The sequence below is a fragment of the Bombus pyrosoma genome, linkage group LG13 (genome assembly GCF_014825855.1).
Source record: "Bombus pyrosoma isolate SC7728 linkage group LG13, ASM1482585v1, whole genome shotgun sequence".
NCBI lineage: Eukaryota > Metazoa > Arthropoda > Insecta > Hymenoptera > Apidae > Bombus > Bombus pyrosoma.
Window position 1 is genome coordinate 2,765,837 of NC_057782.1, and position 20,922 is coordinate 2,786,758.

At 32.2% G+C, this 20,922-nt stretch overlaps 1 protein-coding gene across 1 annotated transcript in view; it reads right to left on the minus strand.

Moving 5' to 3' along the window:
* LOC122574515 overlaps nt 1-20,922 on the minus strand; it is a 130,179-nt gene that overhangs the window by 63,482 nt on the left and 45,775 nt on the right. The gene's annotated exons all lie outside the window — the stretch shown is intronic.

Sequence of the window (20,922 nt, forward strand, 5' to 3'; positions counted from 1 at the left end):
TATCGATTATGGTCGGCATTAGGAATGAGAAGGTTAAAGACCTGAAAGAGAAGATATCGTGTCCTCGCTTTCGTTACGCTTTCAGCGTATTGTGTTCTTGGAAGTAGAATAGGATGTACGCCGAAGTGATCGTGTGGACAACCCCTGTGAAATATTTCAGAGAATGCGCGATCTCATGCGGGAGCCGTTAAGTTGGTCGTCGTATGGAAACTCCGCGTTTTATGACAGTATCTGAGTGCTGGCGCTAAAATGGATGAGCGAAGCGCTAAAATTCTATTTCTTGAATGTAGCGATTGTTCTTGATCGTGGCATAAAATAGCATAATGGCATTCTCCGAGGTTCGTGTTATAACCAGAAATTCAAAATAACACTTGTCTTAAACATTTTTTGGAAGAAAGTTAATGACTAAAACTTCATCTTTACTTAAATGGATTTAAAAAATGAAATAATTAAAATATGTTAATTTTTTATTATTCTCAACACGAATAACCGTTATCAAGGATACAAATTTTTTTGACTACTAGTATCCGTTATCAATTTTTTTTGGTACCAATAACCACTACTGATAGGCCGAATCTTATTCCGGTTACCGTTAAATGATATCGACGCCAAAAAATTTTTCTGCTCACTTTCGATCAGTATCTATTATTATTAACATTACTGATAATTAGTACAAATTAATACAAATGTTAATAAAAATAACGTATTATATCTTTTATCCTACACTTTGTTTCATGTATTTTCATGCTGTTTCCTCTTGTTGATTATTAAGATATTTATAAGTTTTATAATTTACTCTTTATATTGTCAGTGAAAATGTATTAATCGCCAGTAACGTTAATAAGAAGAGACAATAGTCGAATGTAGGCAGAAAATATTTTCATCGTCGATAATGGTTATCGGCAATCAAAATGAAATTCGGGTCATCGATAAAGGTTACTGATAATCAAAAAAATTTCGATCATTTATATTGGTTACTAATAACCAGAATTAGAATTCCGTCATTGATAATGGTTATTCGTAATCAAAATTTTCTTAATTAAAAGTATTAACTCTTATAAAGTAACAGTAATTTTTTCTGGTTATAACACTTAACACAAATATTTCAAATTTATTATAGATATCTAATAACCAATTATCTAAATATTCTCAAATAATTCTAAATAAAACTATATTTAGTAAGTTGTATTTTTTTGTGAGTCGTTGTTTTAATCATCAGCATGTTAACAGTAATTTGGATTTTATTAAAAATTAATATTAATTTTGCCATTTTCCTTTCACAGGTAGGATGTTATTCTACTTAAATGTTATTTATTGTTGTAAATGTACCGATTAAATGGATCGTTTCTTTTGAAAATGGTGCAAATCCATTTCCTGTAATCTGTCCAAACAGTCGAGGCACCAATAATGAAAAATAAATTGTACAATTTATAATCTTGAAAATGGTGCAAGTACATTCGTGACCCTGAAGAAAGATATTGCTCTAGTTAATTTTCAAAAAAAGCTATTTGTATAATGAATTTATATCTACTTAAACATATAGAGACGCGAATAAACCAAATAAATCTTATCAGGATTTTTCAATCGATGGCAATGCAAACGCTTCAATATCTCGAAACAAAGGGTCATGGACTTACACACACAAGAAAAACGTCTAATTACTAAATAGATTTATTACTTAGCATATCGCAGAATAAGATCGTTTTATCGTTATGAGACAATATTTATAAAATAAATGACAAATAGTAAATCGCATTATATAATGTAGTCAGTAGAACGTTTTAGCAAACGAGATACTTGAGGTATGTTAATAAAGTGTTTCAATAAAAAAAAACTGTAAAGATATTTTTGTCATTTGACCTACTCTGCTAGTATTGCACTGTTCTTTTAATCGAACAGAAGTTTGCAGCCACTGACGATGTTTGTTCTAAAAACGTTTCAAAATTACTCGATTACGTAATAAAATAAAATCTTTCATCCTCATCGCGTAAATAATTTACATTCATATTAAACTATTGTTCAAGAAATAAAAATAGTGTGACTTTAATTATAATTTAACTATAATGGTGCTTCTATTTTAACAATAGAAACAATCTTTCAGTTTTTCCTGTTAGCGTTCCACGTTAATTGTGTCACAAGTTCTTTAAAAAATGATTAACATATCTCCTCTTTTTTGTAAGAATTGCTTTTATCAAATACTGTACTTGAGAGCTGTGCGTCGAAGTACGGAGAAAACAAGAAAATGAAATAGAAAGGAGGGAAAAGAGAAAGAGCGTGAAATATGCACAAGTTAGTCAGAGCAAGTAAATGTCTTTGTAAGATAAACAAAAAAATACCATTACTTATAATACTAATATATAACTCTTACTAATAGATGAGCAAAAAATTTAATGGCATTATTTTGTTTACCATTTTCAGTATGTTGAAAATGCTTAATATAATTTATATTTTATAACAATGATTACAATGCAATGATAACAGCGTTACGTGATTATGATTTATGTATAATAATTATCATTTATGATAATAACAATCTAATGCTTTTACGCTGTCCTACGTATTTGCGTACTTCATCGTTTGAAGTGTTCCAAGAATCACACAGTTACTTTATTTTATTTAATTTAATCAATATAAAATTTGTTAAAGGACTCTTAGTAATTAAATTTTGTTTCATCAATTATCATTCAAAGTACACTTTTTGGGGAACAAGCACTCCAGATTTTAAAGTGATCGCTCACACTTAATGTTCCAAACACGGAAAGAATTCATAGACGTGACTTTGTTAACTTTTTTACGTAACTTTAACGAAAGTCTAAGAGGCAAGGCTCGTGCATGCGACGAATCAGATTTGAAAATGTCAAAAGGCTGTGGCCACGCGTGAAGAAATTGTCATGGAAGTCGTAACCGCGACTTCACCGTGAATTCTCTTACACAAGACTTTCGCTCGTAGTGAGGCATGCACGCGTGAGCGTTGTCACGAAGGCGGAGAGGCGTGCCCACGCGTTTCGCTTCGAAAACCCAACTGCACTCGACAGTTATTTATTCATCCTTATATTACACGCCAGCGCAAGGATCTCCCGAATCCCACGACACTTTGAATCTACATAAATGCTCATTAGCAACGTGATAGAAGTACGCCGTATTACGCGCCTCCAATCCACGAGACAACTTTCTTCGAAACTTTTCTGATATTTTTCACCTGTATTACACTATCGCGCGTGGCTCCGTTTATCTGTAATTGACAAAGTCTGTATTTCATATTTTAATACCATACGGTGTTACTAACCACGTTAAAAAGGTGAAACTTGGATAATTATTTAGAATACTGAACACCTCACCAATATTACTGAGTTTGCAATATATTATCAACAACAGTATATGTATTGAGTAATTTTTCTCTATGCATGTAACCGTCGCTCGATCTTAATTCTCGAGTTACACACGAACATATTTTTAATACTTTTTTTACTTTAATACTTTGTAACGTTATTTAATACGAAGCACTGTAGGTTTAGATTAGATTTGGGTTCGGTAATAAAGAAAAAAGTAATTTCACTTTAAGCTTTCTCATATGAAATGCGGTCGAACAACATGAACAAACAGGCATAAAGTGATTCCTTATGAGAAAACAAGAAGAAGATGTAAGTTACTTATTAGTTATCGAGAAAATCGAATTTGAAAATTTCTCAGGTATTCTTGAACATAAGTCGAAAATGTAAAATAACATTTTTTCATAAGTCGCTTTGTTTTCGAAAAAAATAAATTTGAAGATTTATCATAATTTTTTCCACATTTATCATAAATTTCCACATTTTTCAGTTATTTTCGCACGTAGAATAACCTGCTTCTGACTATTCACTCGTGCCTAGCCGGTAACTAGCCAAATTCACATATAGAAAACAAATTTCGAAAGTCGACTTTCCGGAAAACTAAGCCGCGGACGAATAAATTGTATTCTGTATTTTCTTTTTATTTTTTCAATCTTCTCTTTAATTCCTAAGCAAGCACTTCCTTCTCGCTTGTACATATTACTCAGCCGTATCCTGTACATTATTGCGTTTGGTTTGAGTCAGAAGTTGGAATGCCATTATATGGCACTGATATATCAACTTTCTTATGTATCCAGCAAATATGTATCCATTTCTTATGTATCCACGACAAATGCAAATTTCATAACGAGAAATATTTGCTATTGTGTCTTGTTACACATTTTTTGCAATATTCTGAGTATGTGACCGAGTGTTTGGGTTGTAAAATTCATCCTATGATTTACTGTTATCTAATTTTACACAAATTAGAGGTGATTTGTGTAAGGTTTGGTGGTCAGATTGATAATGTAAATCAAACCTATTCTGGATCTGACGCAAACTCAAGATAATTCATAGAGAAATATTATTCGATATGTTGACCTTGATCAACCATGAGCACACTTTAAGCTCATCAAAATTGACGAAATGTCCCCTATTCTAAGTAAATAATTACCATTTGCCATATCATACAAGAGACTTGAATAAATTTTATTACAAATACAGATAGAGAACAATAGTTTGAAACAGTGACTCATTTCAATTATTTTACTATTTTACTTCAAGGATAACGTAGGAAAAGCAACATTATTTTACGTCATAATTTTAGTATTAATTTGAATCTTAGATATTTTACATATATTTGAAATATAAACAATATTTTGTCAAATTATTCCGTAACGTAACAGCATTCTCAAACACCTTAATTTGAATTATTTCGAGTAATACATGTCGGATCTTGCGCACGTGAAACACTATGAAGACGTAAATGACGATTGATACAGCGGCATTAGAAATTGTTTGAGATATTTTTCGAGGAAACATTTATTCGTGTACAGAATATCAAATGAGATAAAAAATTATTTCAGTTTGTGGCTAAATAATGATATAATCCGAAGAATAACCTTAAACTTGCTTATTCAAATAAATTAAATAGTAGTCCACACTGACAGACATTTATCTGTAGATAGTTTACATATATTGTTCGCAGACAGTCAATGCCACCAGGCAACGTGCAATAGGTACACATGTAAGAAGAAATATATGACGCATTTTCCGTGGAGAACATTTACGAATTGACACATGTTTTCGCACAATTGTCTGCCAGTGTAGACTAGACGTAACATATAATTATTTGCACACAACATCACATAATAAAAGATGATATAACATGTAAAAAATCATTTTCCAAATATTTTATTAAATAATGCATAATTTGAGTGTTATATAATCTAGATATTATTAGTATTTAATTACATAGTATAAAAGATTATAATTGAAGCAATACTACTAATATAATTATAAATATATTAGCAATAGTATTATAATACTAACACTAGTAGTAATAGATTAATGTTAATATCAGGTTGCAGAATAATACTAAACAATGTTTACACTCACGAATACAAAATTATAAAGAAGATACGAAATAACAATGGAGTAGTTTTTTGTTCGATAAAACGTAGGAAATAAAAAATAATAAACATAGGATCGACATATGTATACGAATAACTGAATTTATTACATTCTGAATGTACTATTAATTTTGTAGATACATTAATTACTGACAGACTAGATGCTAATTGAGATCTGATACACATATATTATCTAATAATCGAAGATATTCGAAATAATACCGTTTAATTCAAAAAGATAATAGTAACTGTTCGGTGACCAGCTGCAGGATTATCTTTATAACCTGTACATTATGTACACAACAGTAGAAACGGAATATATTGCAAACGTATAGTTATAACTCATACATGATTAACAAGCAAAAAGATTATGAAGAGAGGAAGGATAACCTACTCGTAAACCTATGAAATACTTAAACGCATCCTAACGATGGAGTCGCCAAATTTTGAAAATAGCATAACATAAGCAATACATAGAGTTGTTACAGAAGGTAATTCCATTATTTGCATTATAGCGTTTATATACTAATTAAATATATTTAAGTGTATTAAATTTCATATCATTTGGTAATACTTTCATATGACTATAAAAATTTCAGATTGTGAAAATGAAATATATGATCGGCTAAAAAATGCTTCGCTGGAAAATAAGAGTATGCAGGAATACTTTTAGTAGCTACTGTACACATACGTACTTAATCTTGAATTATATCTCCCGCAGGTTTTCCTTTCTCTTTCGTACTATTGTCTAAAAAATTCTGATGAATTCATGAATTATTTATTTCACTATTTATCGTAGGCTTACTTATTTACTGCGTTTACTTTTCAATACAATACGGTTTAAATAATTTAAAACTTTAAAGAATGACATCTAACTAATAACCGAATAAATCTATTTCGCAATTTAAAGTGAAACTGAGGTCATTGATTCTTTAACTGGATATTTTTATTATATTTTATCGATCCAAATAGATCGTTAACAATTTTCAATTTTCCATGAACTCATCATTAAGGTCCATTTAAAATGCGCCAAGAAAATGCTATCAAATTGCCTGACAGAGACATTTATGTCATGTTATGTGTCTAGTTATGCAAGAGGTCAAGTAGTATTTATGTATACGTAAGAATTCGCCTTGGCGCCATTCAATTGGCATACGCTCAAAATGCCAAAATCCTGAAAATTAGTGTAAAAAGTTGTAATATTAATATCGAGAAAATATATTTTAAAATTTAAATTAGAAATACTTAAGTTTATCATTCTGATTGCTTTTTCATGGCTATTCTTATTCTCTGCACAAACTGCATAATTTATCTTACAAAAAGAGTTTCATTTAAGTAACGCATACTAAGTAGAAAATACCCAAGTAAAATACATACAATAAATGTGTACGATGAAATGCCACATGCAAGCATGGTTTCAATAATTCCTAGCATTAATTAAATTATGATCAATAGTAGACAAGGAGTAATTAAAGCGTAAGAAAACAAGTAGTGACTTGGTCACTATAATTAACAAAGAGTATTAAACACATTTAATTGTATGTTAAGTTGCAAGTTAATTACGTTTAGAATATTTGCGGACTAAAACTATAAGGAAAACTGATAGTTTCAATTTATATTTTCTTAAGATCAGTCGTTTTTTATTAATTTACCGTATATTAATTCACTAGTGATTAATAACTCAAACATGTCAATAAAAATTTTCATTCTGAATCTTTCAAGTTTCTCTACCATTTACAATCTCTGTTAAAACTTACTGTGATATATATTTCATTGGTCTTGGAATTTCAAGCGAGAACTGAAAATTTGATCCGAATAATCACTACTTTTTGTATTATTTCCAATTATTTAATTACTTATTCTAGCTTATTCATATAATTTGCTTTTTATTCAATGCATCATTTTCGATATTGTACCTGTCAAAAAAGGTTAAACAATATATTTCATGTAAGTTTCATCAAATTCAATTTTTGTACACAATCTATCAAAAACATGACCTTTCCTTTTAGTTACATTGAGTGAGTTCTAAATCTGGTGTAGACGATATTATACAAATAATAAAATCATTGTATTTCGAGTAAATTGCTTTATTTACGTCAGTAAATAGCCAAAATGATGTACATTAACTTTAAAAATTGATCTATGACACGAACTAAATTGTATTATATCACGTATACAATGACGTATTACAATATGTCATCAAATTTTAATTGTGTAACATAAAATTAATGTATTAATATTGCATCATATAATATACGATCAAGTTATATGAATATCTATACACAAAACAGACTACATTAATTTACTTGTGTTGGTCATATCATCTACAATACAGGGATTTTCAATGTTTTGCAATTGACAGTGAAATATAGTAAATGGACCAGACATAATTTTAGACATCTTAAACCGAGCCAGAAATTTAATTAACTGCATGCGGGAGATGTATTGCAAAGACTAGGCTTGCCAAATTTCTCTATTTTACTTAATAGTTGAATCATGGAGATCATAAAGAATTCCTTATATTAATTCTTAATCGGACTTGTCATAAAAATAAAACAAAAATCAAATTATCCAGATTTCATATGCGGCATAAAACAATTCTTGTTAGAAAAGGAATTAATTCGGTTAAAAATGATATCTTATAATTTTACAACCATCTGGTTACCGTGTTATTTATTATGACAAAATTTTTAAATTAATAACAATTATATTTTCAAAGTAATTATTAAATAGCAGTAAATTAAATTCCTATTTCATAAAAAATTTTGTTGCAATAAATAAAACAAATAGATAAAAGCTACAACTTTTAACAGATAATGTTCAGATTATCTTTTTCATTTCGCTAAATATTTTACTATTTTAATTAATTTCATATCTAGATAACTAGAAAATATAAATTTCTTGTTACAAAGAACGAATATATTTCGACATAAATTTACCAGGCATTGACCGTCACGTATACTAGAAATTAAAACATTGACTCTTACGATCTCCAGAAAGATTATAATGTTTTTTATGGATGAGAAGTTGTGAAACCGCTATGGCTATTTTTACTAGTATTAATCTTTTTTTATATAAAATTTTATCACAGATATTTTCAGAATTTACTCGCATCTGTACGACTACATTTAATATTTGACTAGAGGTAGTAATGCTAATTTTTGGTCAATAAACGCAACAGATTTAAGAATCCCCGCGTCATATATGTACCTACTTAAAAGAGGCAATCAAAGATTATTATACAGACTGTCACGTATACAGATTATTATATGTATATAATAATCTGTAGAAGTTGTCTCAATTTTAAATTGTTTGAATAGTTGTCTTATACAGCTAATAAAACAAAATGATTCCATTTTCTCTCTAAGACCAACCATATAGCCGGAAGAAAGTAAGAGAGGAATATGGCGACACTTCCGCCGAGTCACGTGTCATTCATCGACTGTCGATCGCAGTGATCGATGGCGCAAAAATTCAAAACGATCGATGAGCGAGTGCATGGTACAGCCATTCTCAACAGAAGTGATAACTTATACTGTAAAGACAACAGGAGAAAAGTGAGAGAATGAAAGGCAAGTAAGTTCGTGGAAGCAAACGTGACCACGACTGTAATTGTTGGTACAATGCGTAGGAGGGCGTACGATACCTTAATCGGAAGCTTATGTCTGAAGGATTACAACGGTGGTGGTCTGTATCGCCGCAAAATCATATCTTTCAAGATATTAACAAAAATATACTAATATTATATACGACTGCGTACACAGACGCAACCGACGCAATAGCTGCTTCGATCTATTTATAGTATATAGTATTGGATTAGGTTTGGATTATTCTTCGTGAAGCGATCGGTTACGCAGAGATGAGTTGATTGCCAGTGTAAAGTGACTGGCGAGCATCGAACGAAGCGGCTATCGCGTCGGCTGCATCTGTGTGCGCGGTACATATACACATGTGTGTGTATATATATAGAGAGAAAACGACGTAGTAAGACCAACATATTTTTGTTAATATCTCGAAAACTACGACTCTTCGGCAATTCGGACCACCATCGTTGTAATCCTTCCAGGCATAAGATTTCGAACTAGGTATCACACGCCCTCCGTGAAGTCGTAACTGGCGCGAGAAACTGATGAAGCAGACGAAAGGGACTGTGGCAAGAGTGCGGCGTGTTTCGTCACTAATGGTCTGTTTGAGTCGTGCAGTTAGTTGGAGGTTGGAGGCCGAGTGGAGTCGAGTGGAGTGGAACGTAAGCGGAACGCCACAGAAATAGTACAGACTGCGTCGACCGTCGTTCGACGTGCTATTACGCAAGCGGTCGCTCGGTCTGGGCTTGGTTCAGGTGTATGCGGGGATTCCTCGTGGCGCCGCTCGTCTGGCGCACTATTCGCCACACACACGCGTCAGTCGGCCATGTTCGTGAACTAGCCGATGACAGACGCGAGTTCTGGCACACTCGAGAAACCTCCTACGGCATCCGGAGAATTCGTCGAGCACGACTCGACCAAGGTAATTGATCGATTTATAATGGGCCGTGCCGGAATTGTATTGGAGAAACGTGGACAGCCAACGATTATCTGATTTGAAGGAAATTAATACCTTTTCACCTGTTCGTGTGCCATTCGAATCACGTCGCTCCGTTTATAACATTGAATCATCGTATTCAATGAATGAAAACTTGCTATTTCTTTTTCCTTACGGTCGCACTTCAGTCGAGACACATTTCTTTACTTCTCATGACGCATGTTGCATTTGAAATTCAATTAATGACTATTTAGAGAGAACAGAGGAACTTTAAATGTTTATTTCTTTTTTTTCTTCCTTCTTACGGATAGAAATATTATTAGTGGCCATCGGTAAGTTATCGAGTATTCATTGATACATAACGACATTGATGGATAATGTTGTTAAAGTATCAATGAGATAAAATAGAACGTAACACGATAAATTTACGGAAAAGCATGGTAATAAATAAATACTTTGCTGTAAAAATTTATTCCAAAGAATTTTTCCTATTGTACAAAAATAACTTTTCTCTCGGAACAAATATTAAACAAATTTTAGTAACAGACATAATCCTAAGTTTGAGGAAACTCGTAACACCTATATTCCACCACGTTATTAAATCATAAACGAGTTTTCAGACATAAAACAACTCTCATCAATATGGATACACTATGGATTCTGTATTTTTGATTAAATTTAGCTTAACAGTATTACCGATACATTGAAATGTCAGTAAAATTATAATGCTGTTGATACTTATGAAAAAGTTATCGATTCGAAGAGTCGATTCAAGATATTATATCAAATGCTCGATAAATTGGTCTCAAAATAATATTGTTTAAAAATTGGTCGATTATTGGTAAATTAAAGAATTATAATAAATATATATACATACACAATATCTCAGTTCTTTCTCACAAAGCGATGTTAGCATGTTCTACGGATAAAAGTACGAGACTAACGTTATATAATATAAATATAAGCACACAAACGTTCCGTTAAAAAAGTACGACAAAAATACGAAAAAGCAACTGACGGATGTTTCGTTCGAAGTTTTAAAGCGGTAGTTTAGCGATGGTTGACCTCAATGATGGAAAAGCCAAGAAGGATCGGTTCTTTGTGCCTCAGATCACCAAGTACTATGCCATTGGACGTTTAATGTTTAACTGTATGAAACTTTAAAGAAAAATATTTTATAAATAAATATTACCACGCGGAGAAATAAATATGAAGAAACGAAGAAAAATCAGCAAGAAACTCGTAACGTAAGAAATATAAATCCAATTTTTCAAAGAAGTTCGTAAGAATTTGTGAATTGTGCAGAATATAGATTCAAGTTTTCATTAACGATACCAAGGTATGCGCTGCTAATTTGTTTTCCACGCTGTATCGAACGGAGAACCAATTCATTATTTCATATTCGCATCATAACATTTTAATAGACTACAAATTTATAAACATATTTAAACATCTTTATTTACTTTTGCTGGTATGCGATGGAATCGTATGATGAGAGCACACGTATATGAAATAAATAGAAGATAGCGTACTGCATACATTGTATAGTGAAATATTCATCAATGAATATTCAGGAGAAGAGGAATATTCATCAATGATTAATGAAATTATTTACTATTGATACTTCACTTCAAGCACCCATTCCTACCAATGGAAGGTTGATATTGGTGGAGAATTGAATTTACTATTACATAAATTTTAAGGTCATTATGTTTTCTTTTATGTTTTATAGTCTTGTTATAATTTGTTAATGCAACTTTGAACAGATCGAGTTCATATAATGTTTCTTTTTTGTCCCTATTCGTAGAAAATAGCGATAAAATGTGGTACAGAAGCCTGAAATATTTTATATCAGAAAAACTTCTTACACAAATTATGATCATTCTACAGAATTGAGAATTATTTAACAGTGATTTTTCCATATACCTTTTTATTTAATTTATGAATTATAACAAGCTTCAGGTATGGCGGAGGACATGCTACAAAAGCGGCCAGACGAATAAGTAACTATATGTCATTTTATCAGAATTCGTTTAAAAACCATCTGCAGGAGACTGAGAAAGTACCCAGGGGACTGAGATCTCAACAAAAGTCTCATATAACCAACTCTATCTAAGACTTTTTACTTGAACAAACCAAATAATTTAATATTAGTTTTAGATATCTCAAGGATTATTTACAACATTTAAACATCCAACATCAATAGTAATTTGTAATTATCTAGTTTATAAACGAATTAACTAACCAATCTTGATAATTGTTACCGAAACTTGAAGATAAAGACAGAAATAATTTAATTTTAACAACAATCAATTCTTATTAATCATAACTGAACTAGCTAACAATCTTGACAATTACCAGTTAAACTTAGATACAAGAATCATTGAATTTTTAAAACTAATGAATATTTATTCCTCACGTAAACAAGCTCATTAACACGTTGACTGCCAGGCCTGTTTTCAAAAAAATCTCCTTCAGGCCACGCGTGCTGCAGTACCAAGCGTTCTCTGCCCGGTGCTCCCGTCGATATTTTCATAATGCGAGTCGCTCATCTGGTGGTCTTACCTCTCGTTTCTTTTGTTTCCATTCCTTCCCATTTGTTTCTCATTTCTCCATTTTCTACAAAATCAGTTTGAATCTTGGCCGAGCAACGAACGGTATAACTTAAAATCTCTGCCCTAATTTGTTACAATGTCGAAAAGAAAAATTGAAAACTTATTTCTTAGTAAGTCAGATAGCAGTGAAAAAGAAAGCTTTTACGAGGCTTATGATTGTGGAAGAAGCATTAGACGCGCATTGCAAACTATGTTATGCAAATAAAAGACGTCGAATGGACCGAACAAAGGCACGAAAGAATTTGAAGAAAACAACAACTTATTGACCAAATTGTCCCAACCAACCTCAGCTATGTATAGAATGCCTTAAAGTTTTACATGCTAAATAATTTTTTTAATAAACCATTTTCGTATTACTTCTATAACAATTCAACAGTTTTATTATTATGGAATATCTTTTCAAATACCTACGACGATCCTTCGCAAGTAGTCAAATAAGCGACACCCGAATATGGGTTTCGTGGCCTGACCAGAAACTTTGCTAACTTGTCAATCTTGTTTCCTTTATTATGAACTAAAATAAATAAATTATAGACTTTATTTTCTAACGTTCAAGATTACATTACAATTTCACCTAAACAATGCAAGACATTCTATAAGTATCTATGTAATATAAATACAATCAACACACAGTTTAATCAGGTTCCTGGATACTTACTTCTCTCAGCCTCCTATCATATTGCACGATAGAGGACTGAGATCAGGGAATTAAATATTAAAATTTCTCAAGCGATTTATTATACAGTTCTGATATTAAACAGAAAGTTGAATGCCAATATTATATTTACGTTACATTAAATAAAACTTCGCAAAGATGATAAATTTAGAATATAATACGAACTAGCTGCAGCAGGTGATTATCAACGATTCTACAATTTTAGCCAATCAAAAGTGATCACTTGTTACAAAACGTAAGAGATGCACCAAATTCACCCGATTATTTTTTTACTTACTTCAACGTGACTTCTTCTTAGTACCCGTCTTTTTTTTTTTTTTTTTTAGAAATAATTTCACAGATAGGGAACCGAGATGTAAAAGTGATGACAAAGATTGCAGATGTTTTTTGTCAATAAAGTAAACTCGATTAAGGTAAGATAAATATGACTATTGTAAAGTATATATAAAAAGGAAAATTAGTAAATAACTTCAAATTCATTTACTGACAATGAGCACGGATTGTAGAGAAAATTGTATAGTCATGACATGGCAGAGGACTGAGAATTTCACGTATAAAAGGTAGTTTTTTGATATAAACAAATTAAATTGATAGTTCTCCATAATTTGTCGACCAAATTACAAGTTACAATCTTTCTCTGTCGTGCAAATATGATAAAATTTAACTTTTTTAACAACTTTTAACATACCATATATGTACAGCATCTAATTCAAGTTACTACATGTGTATTGAAAAATCTGCATTTTCAGTTATGTAAAAGAAATATATATTTATATATTTCATGCTAGCGCATTAATTTCTTCTGTCCCTTGAGCGGAGATTTTTGGAAAATATTTGATTTTGAGTTTGTTCTTAAATATAGTATACAACACTATCATGGTTTTAACATTCTACTTTATTACGCATTTTTATATAGGTAATATAAAACAAATGCTTTCGACTTATTTTATGAATTTATTTAATATATAATATATTATATTTTTAAAGAAATATAATTTGATGCTATTGTATTATTAATTATAACCAAATATGCATTATTACGAAATCTTCAACAACAAAAATTCTTTTATTACACAATTTCTTTTATTTCTCAACATTTCTGATGAATGAAAGGTATACCCATTTATACAGATGTAACTGTTGTTAAAGTATAATAAATTGCTATCAATATAACCTGAAAAGTATCTATATATTTAATTTTTTTAAACTTGTGTTTAACAGATGACAAAAATTTAAAAGATTAAAAGGACATTTGTTAAAAATGTGAAAAATGTTTTAGTCAATAAACGTATGTTTACTTCATCTTATTATTATAATTAACTGTTAGTTTAAGTACAAAATGATAGAAAGATTATATTCTGAATCGAATGTCCAACGCCGAATCGAAAATCGGGATTCGAATTGTAAGTCGAACCGATCATTACCTAATCCGACCTGAAGCTCGAGTACCCGCAATTTCAGGTGCTCGCAGGCCACTAATTAACCCTAATTTGTTATTTTACCATAATTACCTATCCGGTTACTGTTTGTCATTCCATTCTTCTATCCAAACTAAAAGGGTATGGCAAATCTGATATTTTTCTACTTTGGATCAGCAACTTTATATCTGGCAGCTCACAAATTGTTCAATTCTGAGGTGGATAGGTCGTGACAGGTGCTGTAGAAAAACTAGAATATAATTAACAGCATATTTATTAACAATACTCTCGATGTACACTTTACGGAAAGCGATTATGATAGCGATTCAGCAGAGTACGCGGTGCAAGTTCGGATGATGATTGTTCAAGATGCGTCGAGAAACTCTAGTCAACTATCAATTACCAACTACCGACTACCAACTGACTTTCCGTCACAATGATGTTGCAGAGGAAAACTATGATGGGGTATGTCTAAGGATACGAGATCATCGTATTCGTCGAAGAAAGCCTTCGTTAAGAAAGTGAGGGGAATGGACGTTGCTGTTAATTGGTTAATCTCTGGGTTGGTGGTTGAGGAGGATTGCTAACCGCCCTTGAAAGAAAGTTGCTAGCGGAAAGCATTATACCTGAGGAAACCAGATTTCCGGTATCTTTCCGTAGTAGGTAATAAATTTAGGGAATGCTAAGACAAAGGCTATTTGTTCGTTTGAAGAACCTTAGCTGGAGAAACCCTAAGATTTATAGCGGATCCTTAAGCTAGTTGCAAATATGCTATGAGAATGTTTCGATATCTAGCAATCATCTTGTCCGAAGGATAGGGTCTTTGTGTAGCAAGTGTCACGTAAAATTGAGGGTTATATAATAAAAAAACAAGATAGCTGAGCCGTAACACAACTATTAACTTTCTTTTTTATTAAACTTTATTTTTTGCACTTAATATTCACAATTGAGTATACACTGATCAAGCACACGACTGGTCTAAGGGTAGAAACCGGTGAAGATATGTTGACTATTCTAAGGATACAGAATAAGTTTTACTGACGATACTGTGTCTGAGGAAAGCTAGGGGTGAGTGTGTCTAAGGACACAGGACAAGGCTGGTGGACCAGGAGGTGCTTTAGCCGCCCTTGAGAGAAAGTTGCTAAGGGAAGACGCCGAACGTGAGAAAAGCTAACTTTTCCGGTGTCAACCCGTAGTAAACAATAAATGTAAAAGGGGCACTTAAAATAAAAAATACTTGTTTGGTCTGAAGGACCTTAACTATGAAAAATGCCAAGACCCATGGTGGTCCTTAAGACTATTGAGGATACGCGCCAAGGATGTGTAGACATCTGGCTACCAACCTGCCCGCGATGTGTGGCCTGGTCTCTGATGCGAATTGATGTTACATAAGCCACGGGACAGAAACCGTTGGATGGTTTGCTGTCGAGTGCCGCTACAATTCTATGGCTCATATTTCAATATTATAACCGTTAGATCGTGTGTTCCTCAAGATGCTCACCTTGGATTTCTACTTTCTAATTTCTTCATTAATTAATTACTGCCTATTTCTTTTACTTGCGGATGATTTAAAGCTGTTTTATGCCATCGAGGAATACGCTAGCCCACTTCTTACTCAACGCGAGCTTTTCAATCTTGAGTCTTGGTGTGAACAAAATAAACTATCTCTCGATATTTCTAAATGATCTGTTATCTGTTTTTCGCTCTTAAAAAATATCCATTATATAATTACGCTATCGATAATCCTATCTTATGCCCTTCGACAATAAAATATTCGCAGCTTAGGTATTATATTCTCATTGGATATCCTTTTCGAAACATATTAAGAATATCTCCAGTGTTTACAGAACTATACGTACAGTGTACGTAGCTGATTGATTGTACAGATATGTGTTTTTCGATATATCTTTGAATCGTTGAACGATTACAGATCGTTGAATATAATTTGCAAGAGATTGATGTCTACATATTGTTAAATGTCTGTTGACCGACTATCGATCGAATAAACAAAATTAATTTACACGGAGCGTGCAGAATGAGGCACGAAATTATTTAGAACGCATACTGTAGAACATTTTTTCTTCTTGAAGCTTTACGAGTACTGCAATGAGATAAGGCTATGATTATACAGTTTTACAGAACTTAATTTGCCTTAATTTGCCCACATTTGGAATATTGTTCGGTTGTTTGATTACCTTATTACCGATATCCACGTATTGAGATAGAGATCGTTTAGCATAAATTCCTACGTTTATCTATTCATAATATGGACTGTCCTATATCGATTGAAATTTACGACTAAACAACGATGCTGTCTCGTACTAAACTTATGTCAAAATGTTGAGATAAGAAATTACCTCTTTTATGTTTGAAAAGTTGTGATTTCTATAGAAAAGTTATTATTAAAAAGAAACGAAATCTCGAGGTTATAGTAAAGAGACTATGAAAGTTATATAAGTGGACATATTCCAGGAAGCAACTTGTGAATATTATTATAAAATGTTTAGCAATTTAACAATTATCCGTTTATTTTTTAAAAAAGGAAATAACATTTCTATGAAAAATGAAGAACAAAGATGTAAAGTAATTTTTACGAAATTTCATTAAATCGAAGTAAAACTTAAAACTTAGAAGAAATTTAATCCAATTATTGTGATTTATTTATTCATTAAGATTCAGGCTATTGCCATGTTATTATTTAAGTAAGTATTTAGAACTAAATAAGCGACTTTAAAACACTTTATTCCAGAGTGTCATAAATAAAATATCGATTAAACGAGAAAAAACGATCTTTTTACATTTCGCTTTGTATTTCAAAAACTATTTGTCGTACTTGAAGAAGTTTTACTAGCAAGTTGTAGCTAAAAAAATTATTTGTAAAATGAGGCCTGTTGCGTTCTGATAAGATCAATTGTTAAATAAAATTGTTTATAAATTTTTAATTTACAATAAAAATATATAAGCTTATCTTAGTACACTATCTGGAAAACTTATATTTTGATATGCAAATGTAAAAAAATGTTTTCATTCAAACGCTTGGCTAAAATTCAGTGATAATCATTTCTGCTGAATTGGAAAAAACTTTCGCATTTTACCGCAGCGGAACTTGCTTCTATCGATTTCTGCGATCCATCTGGGATTCCACGCAATTTGAAAATTTAAAAAAACATTTCTCTAAAACCAATTTTCTCTAAGATAGATCTTCTTTAAAAAAGTCGTCAACACTAAACTATTAAACATTACAAGATGCAACAGGCGTCATTTTGCAGTTTACCATTTGTATTAAACATGGATGTTTTTTCATATTGAATGGGTGCTTATAAAAGATAGAAAAACATTTGCAAAGTTGTTCAATTTCACAATGGATAGTCAGGAAGCTTCAGCACAACGGACAAGGTCGTTGCGAGGCACGCGTGTCGTTCTTGAATTGTCCGCGCAAGAAGTGTGGATCATGGAAAAAATCGCACTACCTCAATAACTATTGCATTCATAAAAACATTTTCTTTTTCATTTGATTTGGTTTTTTAATTTGGTTACACAAAAAAATAAAACGATTAATAAATCTGCTTCCTTGTTCAATGTTATTTAAAGGCTGAAAATAAGAATCACACATTTTATGCTTTTTTTTCATTTAGCTCTCTTATTAAAGTGTTGTTCACATAAATGCTTTATCTCTTTTTCAAGAATTGTTGCCACATTATTGTTCCTAACAAACATGACTAATGCACCATCTGATATGAATATTATCAACTTCTGAATATCCAGAATATTATTGAGACTAAACCCTTTTATTTGTTTGATAATAAAAATATTGTCGCATGTTTCTAGTTTTATAATATTACCAAATAATTTTACACAAAGTTTTATCTCTTCAAAGTAATTTAAAATACAAATCTCGTAGAAGAATTCTAGAAATTCATTCACTATTTTTCCTCTCAGTTTGCTGTTGAGCATCTTACAGACTAATATCGCTACTTCCTGTGTTTTCCAAAATACTAGAGAAAATAATATACGACTGCATAAAACCAACAATAGAGAAGGAAAAATTAATACCAGATCACCAATTTGGATTCAAAAACAAACACTCCACGATAGAGCAAATGCACAGGCTCATTAATGAAATAATACTAGCATTAGAAAACAAACAATACTGTACAGCCCTCTTTATGGACATCGACAAAGCATTTGACAAAATAAACCACGAAAGCCTGCTACAAACAATCAGAAAACAATTCCCGGAGCAAATATACCAATTAATAAAATCCTACTTAAGCGGGAGAACCTTCGTAATAAAAATCAAGGACACATACTCTGAAGTTAAAGACATCAAGGCGCAAGGAAGCGTCCTAGGACTAATACTATACACATTATACACGGCCAACATACCAACAACTACCAATAGCAAAATACTGACATTCGCAGACGACACAACTGTACTAGTCAGGCCCACTAACCCAGAAACAGCAGACACATTACTACAAGAACATATCACAAAAATATAAAAGTGGCTGCAAGTTAAACAAATAAAAGCAAACCCCAACAAATGCAACCATGTTACATTCACATTGCGAAAACAGACGCCACCAAACATTCTACTGAACGGCACGCACATGACACAAACGAGACAAGTCAAATACCTAGGACTCCACATAGATACGCAACTCACATGGAAGCAGCATATTAAATCAATAATAGACAAAATACAGACAACAAGGAGACAAATGCATTGGCTAACAAGTCGAAAATCCAAACTAAGCATAGAAAATGAACTAAAAATATACAAAACAATTATAAAACCAATCTGGACATACGGAATACCACTGTGGGGGACAGCAGCAATGAGCCATATAAACAAAATAGAGACATTACAAGCAAAAATTCTTAGAATAGTAAACGCCTCATGGTACGTTAGAAATGAGGATATTCGGAAGGACCTGGGAATACCAACGGTCAAGGAGGAGATTAGCAGATGCGCGGAAAAGTACAGAGAAAGAATAGCAACACGCCCGAACCGGCTGGCTGCGGAAACGATCAACACATCAAACATACAAAGAAGACTGAAAAGGAAACACCCAGCAGATCGCACAAAGGATATAACCTAACAAACATGAAGATGGTACCCCGCTGGGGGTAGCCACCCAAATGCTATGTATATTTAAGCTATAATATTTTACCAAATGTCCTACTGGACAAATTGTAAAATTTAAATAAATAATAAAAAAAAAAGTTTGCTGTTGAGTGCCGAAGCGTGCAGACGCGTGTCTAGTGCTCTGTGAAGTTCGTAAAACAACACGTGACGCCCATGCGTCGAAAATGAATCGAAACGAACATAGCCAAGAGTTCTCAAAACTTACTAGTGGAAAACCCAACGCACCTAATCTCTGAATCATAGCCACTCGACTATTTATTTCAAATTGAATTAACTAGCTCGATGATGGCCCAAACATCTCAAACAGGCCCTCCTGAGCAAAATTATAACAGCGCCCCTCTTCCTCCCCTGTGACAATGTATCCCTCCTTTCAAACGACGTGAAAAACATAAAAAAGACGCAAGCTGGAAGCAATTAAAGTAAATGCGAACAATAGTCAAATTAAACCGCCAACAAGCCACGTGACCACTTACAACAGGTTCACAATACTGGAATCCACAGACGACTCCATGGACACAGACGAAACAGTAACTAATCAACACACTCAAAGAATTCCCCCTCCCCCGCCTATCTTCATTGATGATGACATCGATAGTCAAACTATGATCAAGTCCATTGAGAAAGACATTAGCAAAGAGGAATACAAATTAAAAATAAATAACAACAAAGCTAAAATTCTGCCGACTAACCCAGACTCCTATAGAAGGCTTATAAAGTAGCTAAAGACCATGAACGCAAACTTTCACACTTACCAACTCAAACAAGGAAGACCTTTTCGAGTGGTATTACGCAACATCCACCATTCAGCAAACTGAGACGAAATGAAATTCGAACTCTTAAAACACTGCCACGAAGTAATCAACATTAGTAACATAAGGCATAGAAACTCTAAAAACCCGCTATACTTATTTTTTATTGATATAAAACAAAATCCAAACAATAAAGAAATTTATAACATCAATCGTCTAATGAATTCAATAGTAAAATTTGAACCACCTTTTGTTAAAAAAGAGATAGTGCAATGTAAAAGGTGCCAAGGTAGCTCTTTAGAGAAGTCTCTAATCACTCAACATCAGCCTTAATTTCCCTAAAAACGAATGAAG